Genomic DNA, 15,255 nt, shown 5'->3' on the forward strand with positions numbered 1-15,255 from the left:
CGCAGCATACATGCACTGAGAGCCATGCTGCCACAAGAAGTGTGACAGAGCAGACCATTGGTGTGCTGAAGCAATGATTCTGCTGCCTGGACTGCTCTGGAGGAGCCCTGCAGTACTCGGCTGAGCAGGTCTCAAGATTCATGGTGGTCTGCTGCATGCTGCACAACCTCGCCATCATGCGGGCACAGCCCTTGCCACCAGCTGAGAAGCAGAAACATGAGGAGGAGGTAGAGGAAGAGGAAGGGAGGCGGCAACCTACACAGCCCCTTTCTGCTCAGGCGTCCATGAAGAACTAGTTCGAGGGCGATACCAGCAACCCCAATTCCCCATTCACCAACAGTCCCACACTCCTTACCCTAACTCTGTCACTGACCATCACATCGTTCTCTTGGCCACCATGCAAAAATAAAAACCACCACAAAGTAAACATTGCAAACAAAATTTATCAATGAAATCATGCCATATTGTACACAAACGTCAACTAATCACCCTTATGCATTCCCTTAATGCCTGTCTTTCATGTGCCTGTCTTATTTCTCCCATGAAATGCTACACCAGTGGCTGCAGCATGGCTGGTGGAAGGCTGCTGGCTTTCAGTGGAGGAGACTGCAGATGGCCTTGGAGGATGACCTCGAGCAGCTCTGGGCCTAGAAGGCCCAGCTTCAGACTGTACCATCTCGGCATGGGCGGCAGCAGTCTGGTCCCACTGCCATTGCTCTTCCTGTCTCCATGTGTCCCTGTCCATCAAAGTGATAGATTTCCTATCCCACTTTGCCTCTTATACCCTTCAATACCCCTGTTGGCCAAAATGCATCCAGGATTGACCCTCTTGAAATTTAGAATATCCTCCACCTCTACTCCAATTTGTCTTACTTTAATCTTCTGTCATTTCCTGTAGTCATGTTTTCCATTTAGTTGGTACTCCTGCTATATGTTTCCTTCCACAACGGTTTGCATTTCTCTACATTAAATGACAGATGGGCCGAATGTGCTGCAACATTCAGACTGCACCATTATGGGTTTTTTCTGTTATTTTTCTATTTGCCACTTTTTGGCCTGGTCTCCCATCCTATTCTGCACCTGGTTCACTTATTGACTAATATTTACAATCTCCCCCCCCTCGCCCCAATTTGGTACCACTGGTAAACTCGGAGGGTTTTGTTACCATTCCTCTCTCCAGTAAATGATTTACTTCAAAAACAACAATGGCTCCAGAACCAGTCACTGTGGCACCTAACTAGTCACCTCTTTCCATGCTGGTGCTGCTCCCTTAGTAACAACATTTCGCATCTTCTGATTCAACCAGTTAGTTATCCCTTTCAAAGGCTTCTCTCCCCTTCCACATCTTTCTACATTATAAAGTAATCTCCTATGTGGTACTATGTCAAAGGCTTTAGTTTTCCTGGGAAAAGTCAGCAGGCCAGGCAACATCCGTGGAGAGAAAATAGAGTCAATGTTTCGGGTACCCGAAACGTTGGGCTGGATTTTCATTCAGGAGTCGGGAAGGAGGCGGGACTACAATTTTCGGGTTTTAGTCCCGCTTCCATCGAGATGCGGCCAATCCACGCGATTTTCCCTTGATTGACCTTGTTGAGCCCGCCCAGCGGGCTCAGCAGGCCAATTAAGGGCCACCCGGCAACAGGTGACTTCACAGACTGAAATTTCATCTGTCAAGACGTGTTGGCAGATGAAATATCAGTGTTTCACAGCTGTTTGAAGCTGTCAAACACTGACAGTCTTACTTCTAACCTGAGTCCTTCTATGCACTCAGTTAGAATTCTCGCCGGCACTGAAAGCTGTAGGCTGCCACTTTTGACAGATTGCAGCCATTCAGCTTTCAGTGCCGGCTGAATGATGGACTCCCGAAGCCTAAAGGAAGAAAGGCTATAAAGGTAAGTACAGGTAATTTAAACTTCTTTACACACTTTAGACACACCAAACACACTTACCTTTGCACTCATGCACCCATCACTCACCTGAACACTGACATCTCGACCCCTCCAAGTCCTTCAATGGCCCGCCTCCTCTAACCTGGCGTGGTTTGGAACCGTTGGGAATCCCACATGACACCCTTCAAAATAGGGATTAGGCTAAAAACTGCCCGTTAACTACCTGTTAACAGGCAGTTAATTGTCACTAATCCCTTCCCGCCTTGGGTCGGCGGGTCCTAGTGCGGGGTGGGTACCCACCTCCTTAGAAACTTATGTGGAGGCGGGTTTTGGGCGGGATGGTGTCGGGACCCCCGAATTCGGGATTTTTGCCCCCCGCACGCCTAAAAGCCCGCCTCACGGCACACTGAAAATCGACCCCGTTGACTCTCTTTTCTCTCCACGGATGCTGCCTGGCCTGCTGAGTTTTTCCAGCATTTTCTGTTGTTATTTCAGATTTCCAGCATCTGCAGTATTTTGTTATCGCTTTAGTTTTCCTTATTGATTAACTCTTACATCCATAAAGAACTCTAGTAGATTTGTCAAGCAAGATCTGCCACCCATTAACTACTTTTTATCAGGCTATCTCTCTTCTGGAGCCTCACTATCCTCTTAGTAGGCTGATTTCTATTATTTTATCCATGATTTTTATTTTGCAGATGATAGCAATGTCATGCTCACAGGTTTATAGTTCCCTGGGTTATCCTTTTGTCTCTTTTTATAAATTGGCACTACATTTGCCTTTCTGCAGTTTCTTGGCACAATTCCTATATTCAGTGATCTCCTTGAAATACTCATCAGGACATAATCAATTTCAATTGCCACTTCCTTTAATTATTATTAAATCAATAAGGGCTATGTGGCTGGCTCTCTTTCAGTCTTCTTCGTTTATTGTTTCTCTGGTGGGACGTTTCTTTATCTATCAGGTTTACTTTTTTCTCTTGCCCTTAAAATCCTAACCCTTGGATTCCTTTGCAATGTGCCTTTGGATCCAACCCAAGACCTGGCCGCATCTCCTTCTAGGTCTCTCCTAGTACACACCTTCCTAGCTTAAGTCCCCATTGTCTCACAGCCGAAGCAAGTTTTTTCTTAAAGGCTCCGTTGCAGTGGCTCTTCTTCTCCCTACCCAGATACTTATCTCCAACCAAGTGTGGTTTGCTTCCCATCTTGCTGCATGGTGTACACTTAAAAAAAGAAGCAATGAGATACAAGTTCAGTAAAGGGATATGCACGAGATGTATACAGACACAATTGGTAACATACTGTAGAGAGAGAAAACACAGGGAAGGACAGAGTTACAGAAAGAAGACCAAAATTGTTCAAGTCACACAGAAAACTATGGAAATGAGAATGAGGGTCATGCAAAAAGAGAGAGAATGGAAAATAAACAGAAAAAATAGAGGGAGCAAGAGAGAAAGAATAAGGGGAAGAAAAACAGAGCGATGGTTACAGAAGAGAAACAATTTTTTTTATTCTTATCAACAAGAAATATGATGGGCGTTCAACTAACAATTAACATTTAACGTTGCGACTCCATGTTAATGGAATATTTAATTTAACTGTTGCTTTGAGATTAGGCTTCTCAGATATTAGAGTTTGAACATGTATTGCATTAATATGAAATGTCTTTATTCTCTATTTTAAAAGAAGCGCTAACCCAGTGAGAATAATATCACACAGCCTTATTTCTAAGTATCTATCTGTACCTACAGAACGAAACAGCTGCTTTTCAGAATTTAAAGGGTTTGCTGAGTAAGTAACGAAGATTGACTTAGAGGTTAACTGTTGGCCAGATGGAGACCTGTCCCCTTTCCAAACCATGATGGTTTACACTTACAACTGGGATCCCTGCTTCAGTAAGAACAGAGTCCAACAGTCTACCACAGAAGAGGCGCAATGTGCATCCTCCATGCTACAACTTATAACTAAACTAGTGATTTCCAGTGTAAGTGGCTCAGCAGCACTTGTTGGCTGGTGAGATAAGCTATTTTGGACCAAGCCAAAGAATTGTATTTCTGTACTACTCTTTACAACAATTTCACGGTTTCTAATTTCCCTGGTTTTATTCACACTGCTTTCTGAACATCTTCTTAGGCAGTCCCTCGGAACCGAGGATGACATGCTTCCACATTAAAAATGAGTTCTCAGGTGACTGATGAGTCCAATGCGGGACCTACAGTCTCTGTCACAGGTGGGGCAGACGATGGTTGAAGGGGCGGGTGGGTGGGGTGCTTGGGTTGACGTGCGCTCCTTGCGCTGCCTGTGCTTGGCTTCCGCTTGCTCCCGGCGAAGTGACTCGAGGTGTTCGGCGCCTTCCCGGATGCTTCTCCTCCACTTTGTGCAGTCTTGGGCCAGGGATTCCCAGGTGTCGGTGGGGATGTTACACTTTTTCAAGGAGGCTTTGAGGGTGTCCTTGAAGCGTTTCCTCTGCCCACCTGGGGCTCACTTGCCATGTCGGAGCCCCGAGTAGAGTGCTTGTTTTGGGAGTCTCGTAGCGGGCAAGCGGACAATATGACCCGTCCATCGGAGCTGATTGAATGTGGTCAAAGCTTCAATGCTGGGGATGTTGGCCTGAGCAAGAACGCTGACGTTGGTGCGCCTATCCTGCCAATGGATTTGCAGGATCTTGCGGAGGCAGCATTGGTGGTACCTCTCCAGTGCTTTGAGGTGCCTGCTGTATATGGTCCATGTCTCTGAGGCATACAGCAGGGTGGGTATCACTGCTGCTCTGTAGACCATGAGCTTAGTGCCAGGCTTGAGGTCCTGGTCTTCAAACACTCTGAATCACAGCATCATGGGCTAGGCACGGGTTTAACATAAATAGGTTCATTAGCATTTCAAAATAGCAGAAACAGGATGCGAATACAAATGCTTTAAACAATGAGGTAAAAGTAGTGCATAAAGCAAGTTTGTTTAAATTATAGCCCTTTGGGCCAAATTTAGCCCATGAATCCAGGCAATCTAACTCATGAGGCCCATGTGATTCAATTCTATTTGTTCTTAAATTTCTTGCTGGTTGAATTTCATGGGCTTGAAGGTTTGGGAGGGGCAGTTCATAGTGCTGTTTGTTCATTGGCGGATAAATTCTAAATCAGAACACATACATCTGTTAGTATATAGGGGGGAATTTTGCCGGCGCTCAGGGGACGAGTTTGGAGGCGGGACTGCTGGCAAAATTGCAAAGATTGACTGCGGGTCCCGAATCCGCTGTCAACCCGCCTGCATAAAATCTTCCCAAGTGTCGTGTCCCCGATTTGCGTAGGGACCCGACACCTAGCGGCAGGATTATAGGCACTTAACTGCTTGTTAACAGGTAGTTAACAGGCAGTTAAGAGGCTTTCTTCAATTTTGTCAGGTTGACTGCGGGCTTCCCAACATCCAGCCACCACACCAGGGTAAGTGTGGCATGCTGTGGGTCTACTGTAAGGTTTGTGCATTGATGACAGCTGCAGAAGTGGTGTGAAGGATTCAATGGTACACTGGTGAGTTTTAGAGGTAAGAAAATGTTGGGAAAATCATTTTAATGTAGTTAGACTTTGCTGTATGTAACAAGGTTTGAAGTGTTTGTGTAGTCCCACCTCATTGGGAGAACCTCTCTCACCAGTGACAGTTCGCTTCTGTAACCTCACCTGCAGCTGCCATCTGTCTTATCCTAAGGAGAGAGTCACTGGAGAGCCTGCGTGCAAGGGCTCACCTATGTACAGTGATTGGCAGTGTTTGCAGCACCTCAATGCTGACAAACACTGAAAAATCATCTGTCAAAAAAAAATGTGCGTGTCCCCTTTAAGAAAACTGGCAGATGACGCATCATCAACTTAATTGGCTGGCAAGCCTGCAGGGCGGGCTTAACAAGACCAATTGACATAAAATTACGTCTGTGCGTCGGGCATTGTTGGGGGCGGGATTGGAACCCGGAAGGCAGCTGACCCGCTCCCAACTCACACCAAAAGGTAAGATCACGGCCATACTGTTTGAAATATATGCAATCAATGAGAACATAGATTTCAAATTTATACGTGGCTCATGGGATTCTATGCTGTGCAGTTAAGTAGCCCACGAAGATAAAATGCTTAGATACTCCTGGCAAAGACGGACCTAAATGCCATATTGGCTACATCATTTACCACTCCCGAAATTTGAATTGATTACGATAAAAGAAATCCTGAATCTTCCAGTATTGTTGCCAGTACAACATAGTTTGAGGTGCACAATATTTGCCATGACATTCAGAAAAATAAACCACAGAGCATATTAAAATAACAAGTACATGGGAATGAGGTTATGTCTGTAACCACATGTCTGGTTCAGCTGATTATGGTAAGTGGCTTGAGTCTCATTTCTCAGCTATCAACATCATCTGTGACAAATCTGTGCCCGCAGCACATTAAAAGAAACTCAACTCATTTTGCAACTACCATGGAAAAGGATTACACAAAATTTATGATTTTGCCAAAAGTAACAACCAGAGGAAAGCTTCATAAAGGCATTTACATGGTCGATACACTTAATGGCTGGAGTAATTTCTTCACTGGTTGGTACACGAAAGCGGGCCTCCCAGCTAGCTTCAGGGTAGCATGAAACAAAAGCGTACAAATCCCACTGCACCACTCCTTAGCGCATGCCAGGGGTATAGATTGTATAATTGTGCACTTCCAGCACCCCCCCCCCACCCCCACCCCGATTTCACAACGCACGGAAGATCACAGATTGGGAGTGCCCATTTTGAGATGATGTTTCCTCGGGATGTGCCAAGGAGCAGGCGCGATGGAATTTTTTACCCCAAAGTGACCCCGACAGAAATTTAATTAACTTTTCTTTGGTGCATGATTTAAAGAAAAAAGTAAGTTGCTAAGTTAAACCATGGACTTGGTGAGGCAGTTAAAGTAATGCTCCACAATCTGCTTTGTAAAATGGAAAACTTTTCAAAGCGGAGCTCTGTTTCTAAGGAGCAAAAGCCAAATGATAAAAGCAACATCTGGGGGAAAAAAATCAAGAGAAGGGGGTAAGGATCCATTTGTTATTTGTTCTGGCTATGCCCCCTCAAAACACCTTTAAAAATGGTAGTAAAGGTAGCTTCAGGTAACAGACTGCCTCTTGTGCGACTCTGTCTTAATAGAAAGTTGGTGCATTTTTTTGCTATCATTTCCTGCATTGTATTTGGAACACATTTTCAATGACTGTAATGGTATTATCTGCTATGCCACAGTGTGAAGGTTTAATGAAATCAAGGTCAATCTCATTCTTGTTTGCCAAGACGTGAAATTCAGAGTTCCATTTGATGGTCATGAAGGCAGAGCAGTAACTCCGAGAAAGAATTCTCTGTCAGGCGTGCTTGCTTCAGCTTCCGAAGGAAGGCCGAGAGTAGAAAGGGTTACAAAATTAGGTTTGCTGTAGCAGACAGCTTCCTCTCCCCACGCCCCCACCGCCCACCCCCCCCCCTCCCCAACCCCAAAGAAAAATCCAAGGGGTGAAGAGAGGCTTTTGTTCACATTTAACTGTGACAGATCACCACTACAGGGCCAGAATGAGAAAGGCGTGTTGAAATGGAAAGGTAGACCTTAAGCCTACACAAGTGCAGCCAGCATGGGGCAGAGTCCCAGATCAAAGGTGCTAGTCACGGTCATTAGCTGCAAATGCAGAGTCAACATGAAAAGATGTCTTAGAAGCAGGCCCTCTCCATTTATAACTGAGCAAACTGTGAAATAATTGAAAAGGTATGTCAATCAGAGGAAGGTCATGGTGGGATTTGATGAGTTCCCATGCAGTATTGTACTAACTGGGCTGTGGTGATGGGGCCGGCACAGGAAAAGCTTACTAAAGCCTTAGAAGACTTTGGGTCTGCCCTTTAATCTGTACAATTAATAAGCCTTTTACTCTTTTTTGTACACTCATTGAATATAACTGGGAGCTATTGTTGAAGCCACTCTCAGGTGAGCACTTTGGGGTCAAAAAGGAGCCTTGTCAGAGCTTTATTCTATAGACCACACAGTATTTTAAACCTGACAAAAGGCCCTGTCAGGCCATCAGGTCAGAGCTGGTTGATTGATCTTATACCCAGTCTTTTTTTTCCACAAGGCCTGTTTCCTTTTGGTTGAAGCGGAGTCACTGTTATGTTTCGAACATGTTACAGCTTTTATTTCAAAGCCCAGAACATTTAACTAGTTTCTTGCCCCAGCACACCAGAAGCCTAAATGCTCACTGACAAAGAGTCCTAAAGCGCCTTTTGTATTACATCACTAAACAGCCCAAGAGCATCAGAGAGAAACGCATTCGAAAGGCTAAAATATTCCACATACTGTAACCAGACGACCGGTTTGAAAATAAATTGTGTTTTTTTTTTCATTTTACAGTTAAAACTCATTTTAGAATTTGTGTTGCAATATATCTAGAGCAAGATAGTTATTTCAGAACAAAGCAAGGCTTTGAAATTTGGAAAATCTCACAATAAAAATGCGGTTATATTCAATGTGCGTACAAAAAAAAGAGAGTAAAAGGCTTCTTAATTGTACAGATTAAAGGGCAGACCCAAAGTCTTCTAAGGCTTTGCATAATTACATAATTAATAATCGACGCCACTGATCTACAGGAAATATAAACAGGATCACGGAATACAATAATACCAGAAAAAAATCCTGGAAAATCCATAATCCGTTATAATAAAAACAGAGTTTGACTTATTCAGTCACCATAAACCAGAGGGCATAGACGGACAGAATCACAGACTGTGATCCCTGAAACCACAAAAAGAAATCTTGGAATCCCATGTAATAAAACGGAATTAAGCCTATTCAATTGCGGTCAGACAGTGGCCCTGTTAATAAGGGAAGTGTAACATGCACCAGGGACAGATGGCGAGCAGCAAGTTACAGTACAGACTTTGTTAATGAGGGAAGATTTCCTCTGGTCCCTACGCATTATCAATATCAAAAAAAGAACCACGGCGAGAATAATTGTTCTCGTTATTTCTAATGAGATTGTAAAGACGTCCTTTAGATCGCTTTCACGTGTATGGGTGGAAATGATGTGCAGAGGAAATTTACCCACTCTGTTTATGATCCTAAAATAGAGTGACAGGAGGAAATCAGCCCAATGTCCTTTTTACTTCTACTTTATGTTATATGGTAGATGTGCTGAGTTTGGTAGAAGCAGCGTTTTAAGGAGCACTAAAAATCAGAATATAAACTAAAGTGTTATGATAATACTAGCTTGTTATCCGAACAGAATGTAGGAAAACACACTGTGAACTGCACACAGTAACAAAAGGTATTATCGTGGGTCATCTTACATTGTAACCAAAGTAATTAATTTACAGTACGTTGTTTGTTGTGACACCACAATGGCTACGGTGAATTATACAGCAGGCATTAGACTGGAATCGGCAAAGACAATGAACGAAAGAACAAGATGAGAGCAGGGGACTTTACATTACCTCACGGCACCCTGTGTCTGCACAAAACGTCTGAGATTTCATTGCAGCCGTGAAGCTGTGGATGAACGATAGGGCTGATTCCCCAATCAGGAGTGGCACTTGCCGGGGAAATCACAGGCCTGCAGCACCCGATTTTCCAACCATTCATTTAAATGGTCTGAAAATCAGGCGGTAAAGACCCACGGTTACCTGACCAGTGCCTCCTGTGAGCACTGCTCAGTGTCGGGCCCACCACCTGGGCAATCCGCCCTTACTTTTGCTGAACATTTTTTAAGAACATAAGAAATAGAAGCAGGAGTAGGCCATTCGGCCCTTCGAACCTGCTCCGCCATTCAATAAGATCGTGGCTGATCTTCTACCTCAACTCCACCTTCCCGCACTATCCCCATATCCCTCGAGTCCCTTAATATCCAAAAATCTATCTGCTCCTTTCTGTTGACAGCTAGGCGCATGGTAATTGCTCTTAAAATGTGATTATAGCTGGAAGCTCGTGAGTACTTTCACTAGAACAATTTCTTCACCCAGAGAGTGGTGAACCTGTGGAATTCTCTACCACAGAAGGCAGTAGAGGCCAATTCATTAAATATATTCAAGAAGGAGTTGGATATATTTCTTAAGGCTAAAGGGATCAAGGGATATGGGGAGAAAGCAGGGACAGGGTACTGAATTTGGATGATCAGCCATGATCGCTTTGAATGGCGGAGCAGGCTTGAGGGGCCGAATGGCCTACTCCTGCCCTTATCTTCTATGTTTCTCTACTCCAGCATAAAATGTGTCAGAAAGACGTAACTGACCCACTCAGACTAGAAAGTTCAAAGCTCAATTCCTGGTCTGGCCTGCATTTGCTGATCTCTCTGGGTTATGGAGTGGGGGGGGGGGGAAGTCAGCCAGTTTTCCCATTCCTGGTTGCTATGCAGTGATGCTTGCTGGAAAGTGCATGTATGTGGGTGTTAGGCAGGGGTAGATTAAACACAGCTGGAGCACTGCCCCGAAACCCACAACAATTCAATAGCCTTCCGACACTTGCTGTGTAGGCTTACGCATGAAGAATGACCACTTGGGCGTGGTACCAGAGGGTGCCGAAATCTAATGGATCCTTGCACCAGTAGCAATCAATGCCTTCAGAAGGTAAAAAGGAGAATAAAAATTGGTAAAAATGGATAAAAACTAGTGTATCGCCAGTGTTACTTTAAGTGTACTCATAAAACCCTTTAATGACAGGTGGGTCGCATGGTTTCTTCATGAAACCAGATTTAAACCAATTATTAGCATCTATCCTTACAGTCCATAGTAATTTAAATTAATGTTGAAAAGCATCCTTTGTTGAGAAGTTTCCATGATTGCTATGAGAGAGAGATAGGAGAGAGGAGAGAGAGTGATACTAAAATTACCTAGAGGTCAGTCTTCATCAGTCGTGAAATGCCTGTTGGGTTCGTTGCCAAATTATTACTGCAGCAGTGTGGCAAGCACTGTTCAGCCACTGCCATCTCCTGTTCTCTCCCCACATCCTAACAAATGGTGCTCATTTCATCACCTCGGAAGGCTGAAAGGCAGAGTTCAATCTTGGAGGCCTGGCCTTGGGTCCAGTACTGAACTAGCTGAACTACTTCCTGCGCTGTATTTACAATAAAAGCTCTTATTTTGTTCAAATAATCGAAATATGGTCTCTCAGCATTTACTGTTATCCATCGCTAATATAGTTCATGTGCCCAACTTTGGTTACCTTGGATGTAAGAACTACTGCAAGCACTGTCCAACTGTTAGTAGCTCACTTCTACTCTATTGGTGTGCACACACTGACCTTTGCAGATTGGGTGCGGGCCGTCCCACTGCTAAATTGGTATGCTTTGCGCCCATTTTCCACCCGAAAAACGGGTGTAAAGCATACCAATTTCTACCCTGTAGTATCTTTAGCGAGAAAAGAACACCGAGTATTTCAATAGGTTCCCTAGCCCACTCGTGCCAGTTGAAATAATTTCATGATGCTGTTTTGTAATGTCACACCTGTAAAAATCACATTTCATTTCTACTCTTACTTTGTGTTTTTTTTTTCCTTCTGCTTCAATCTTGATGGTTTCTAATAGCAATGGTACAGACCTTCATAATTGGGATTCGACAGCCACTGTTGGGGCTGGACAACGAGCTACAGGCAACAGCATTTGCCTTACTATTGTCTCCCACTCATGCTTTATCACCTACCCACACCCAGTACAGTAAGCCCCATGCACAGGCACAAATAAAAATGCTTACAGCTTATAGGAGTCTACATTTGTTTGCTTTATTTGTACCAAAATGTTAATTTTCAAACATTTTCATGTTGGATCTATTCAATATGTGAAACCCTGAGGCTGCAGTTATTACTGCACTACTACGCTGAGATTGCTAGCACCTCATCAATACTACAAGCTGTGAATCTGTACTCCCACTCTCTCTTCTCTCTTAGGCAGTCCCTTGGAACCGAGGATGACTTGCTTCCACGCTAAAAATGAGTTCTCAGGTGACTGATGAGTCCAATGCGGGACCTACAGTCTCTGTCACAGGTGGGGCAGACGGTGGTTGAAGGGGCGGGTGGGTGGGGTGCTTGGGTTGACATGCGCTCCTTCCGCTGTTTGCGCTTGGCTTCCGGCGAAGAGACTCGAGGTGTTCGGCGCCTTCCCGGATGCTTTTCCTCCACTTTGAGCGCTCTTGGGCCAGGGATTCCAGGTGTCAGTGGGGATGTTGCACTTTTTCAAGGAAGCTTTGAGGGTGTCCTTGGAAGCGTGTCCTCTGCCCACCTGGGGCTCTCCTGTCGTGTCGGGGTTCCGAGTAGAGCGCTTGTTTTGGGAGTCTCGTATCTCCCACTGCTATGAGACAGCTCTACACATTCATTCTTCTTGAGATTTTATAGACAGGAGCACCTACCTTCTCAAAACATTATTTGAAACCTTTGTTTCAATCTATAATCGATGAGTACTTATTAAGTCCAGCTTCATAAATTGAACTCCCTGAGAGGGTCTCACACTGCTGCACACTAGTTAGACTTAGTATGGGTTAGATTCAGGGTATAATTCTTCCCACTCTACCTCACAAATGCCCTTAAGCCCAATCTCAGATAAGAGTGTGTTTGATTTTACACGCTACCCATCTTTGTTGGAGTTAGGCAATTGGCAATTAATGCAAAATTATGGATGGTATTGTACTGTGAATAATGTGGATGCAGCCTGACATGCGAAGCTCATTCAGATTTGATTGATAAGAAAGGTGGCATATAAAATAGCACCATCTACCCTGTAGCAACAAGATTGTAGATGTTACAAGATTCAACACATTGACAGTTGCGTGGAGATGCAATTTAAAAATACATAACAAGGTGATGATAGGTCATCAGATAACGCAAGTGGCATGTCTTCTGCCCCCAGTAGTTTTGGAAACTGAGTTTGTTTTGATGCGGGTTTTATTATATTACAAATAGTCAATCATTTTGTGCATACAATATATGTAACTTCCTCTCGAGTTACTTTCAATTGGACAATCATGGGGGTAGCGACTTAACCTCCTGTAGCCCTCATGTTTTCAATAGTAAAATCTCAGCTGGCAGATAATTGTCATTTTCTGTCGAGATAAAATGTTCTGAAGATTTTTCACTTAATGATGCATTGAAATTAACAACCACATCTTCTCGCAAATCGATGCGCTCCTTGTAAACTTGATAATCTGATTTTAACATTTCACGTTTAGTTTGAAATCATCCTTTTAACTGGGAGACCACAGCAAATGAAACCTCTGATAATCTTGGCTGTGGCTGTGCATTGCAGTTGCTTAAACCCAACAAAAACATTAATAGTGTGTGAGTCCTGACAGCGAGTCCCAGGAGGCTATTTAAGAGCAAGGCCAGATGCTGCCCTCGCCTGCTGTCTACAACTGCACACTTCCAACAGGGAATGTTGGAATGTTATCAGGAGCCAGAAAAAAATGGCCAATTTTCCTCCCCATGCTCAGGAACCTTGAGGAGAACTACATCACCCCAGCTGAGGTCTGATAACTCAGTACAGATCAGAGACCAAAATCTGAACCCTTGTTGACTCAGCTAGTCACCTAACAAAACTCGCCAAACCAACCAAGAGCTCATCAATATCCTTTCCCCAATCCAAAAACACTTTCTACATATCGCAGTCCAGGTTTCTTTGAATGACTTTTAGTAGCCATAAAGGGAAATTCCACATCTAAAAAGTGTAGCTTCCCCCAGTGGCTCAGGAAATTTAGACAGTGCGTTAGAGAGCAGAAAGTTTCAAGGTTCAACCCCTTGTCTGTGCTGAGCTACCTGTTCCCAACTAGGACAACTGTAAGGGAGCTGCAATTGTCCTCTTCACTGCTCGATTATGGAGGGCAAGATTGGCCAAGGTTCTCTTTCCTGATCACTATCCAGTGGCTCTTGCTGGAAGTGCACTGTGAGGTTGTTAGGTGAGGATAGAATCGGGTGGGCTGTTACTTTCGTCAAATAGGCTGCCAACATTCATTATCAAGGTAATGGCCAAGGCACCAGTAGGAACAGTGTGAAATGTTCTGCAGCAGGGAGTCACTGTGAACTGTAACCCAGCGAGGAGTCAATGTGAACTGTAACCCAGCGAGGAGTGAATGTCAACCGTAACCCAGCGAGGAGTCAATGTGAACCGTAACCCAGCGAGGAGTCAATGTGAACCGTAACCCAGCGAGGAGTCAATGTGAACCGTAACCCAGCGAGGAGTCAATGTGAACCGTAACCCAGCGAGGTGTCAATGTGAACCGTAACCCAGCGAGGAGTCAATGTGAACCGTAACTCAGCGAGGAGTCAATGTGAACCGTAACCCAGCGAGGAGTCAATGTGAACTGTAACCCAGCGAGGAGTCAATGTGAACCGTAACCCAGCGAGGTGTCAATGTGAACCGTAACCCAGCGAGGAGTCAATGTGAACCGTAACCCAGCGAGGAGTCAATGTGAACCGTAACCCAGCGAGGAGTCAATGTGAACCGTAACCCAGCGAGGAGTCAATGTGAACCGTAACCCAGCGAGGAGTCAATGTGAACTGTAACCCAGCGAGGAGTCAATGTGAACTGTAACCCAGCGAGGAGTCAATGTGAACTGTAACCCAGCGAGGAGTCAATGTGAACTGTAACCCAGCGAGGAGTCAATGTGAACTGTAACCCAGCGAGGAGTCAATGTGAACCGTAACCCAGCGAGGAGTCAATGTGAACTGTAACCCAGCGAGGAGTCAATGTGAACCGTAACCCAGCGAGGAGTCAATGTGAACCGTAACCCAGCGAGGGGTCAATGTGAATTGTAACCCAGCGAGGAGTCAATGTGAACTGTAACCCAGCGAGGAGTCAATGTGAACTGTAACCCAGCGAGGAGTCAATGTGAACTGTAACCCAGCGAGGAGTCAATGTGAACTGTAACCCAGCGAGGAGTCAATATAAACTGGACCCCAGCGAGGAGTCAATGTGAACTGTACCCAGCGAGGAGTCAATGTGAACTGTAACCCAGCGAGTTGTCAATGTGAACTGTAACCCAGCGAGGAGTCAATGTGAACTGTAACCCAGCGAGGAGTCAATGTGAACTGTAACCCAGCGAGGAGTCAATGTGAACTGTAACCCAGCGAGGAGTCAATGTGAACTGTAACCCAGCGAGGGGTCAATGTGAACCGTAACCCAGCGAGGAGTCAATGTGAACTGTAACCCAGCGAGGGGTCAATGTGAACTGTAACCCAGCGAGGAGTCAACTGCTCCAGGAAAGAAGAGGAAAGGAAGAAATGGTGGAGAAAATTCGTGAGAAAATAGTCACCCAAAGATTAAAAATTGAATGAAAATCATTTCTTTAATTGACGATTTGGAGTGGATCTGCAAAATACGACATTTATTATAGCATCAAATGTTAACTCCAGAG

At 44.6% G+C, this 15,255-nt stretch overlaps 1 protein-coding gene across 1 annotated transcript in view; it reads left to right on the top strand.

Annotated features, from left to right (window-relative positions):
- Nucleotides 1-15,255, top strand: part of fgf22 (fibroblast growth factor 22) — a 185,536-nt gene that overhangs the window by 156,824 nt on the left and 13,457 nt on the right. The window lies entirely within an intron of this gene.

Source organism: Somniosus microcephalus, chromosome 13, assembly GCF_052327205.1.
Source record: "Somniosus microcephalus isolate GS21.2 chromosome 13, FLI_Smic_1.0, whole genome shotgun sequence".
Lineage (NCBI taxonomy): Eukaryota > Metazoa > Chordata > Chondrichthyes > Squaliformes > Somniosidae > Somniosus > Somniosus microcephalus.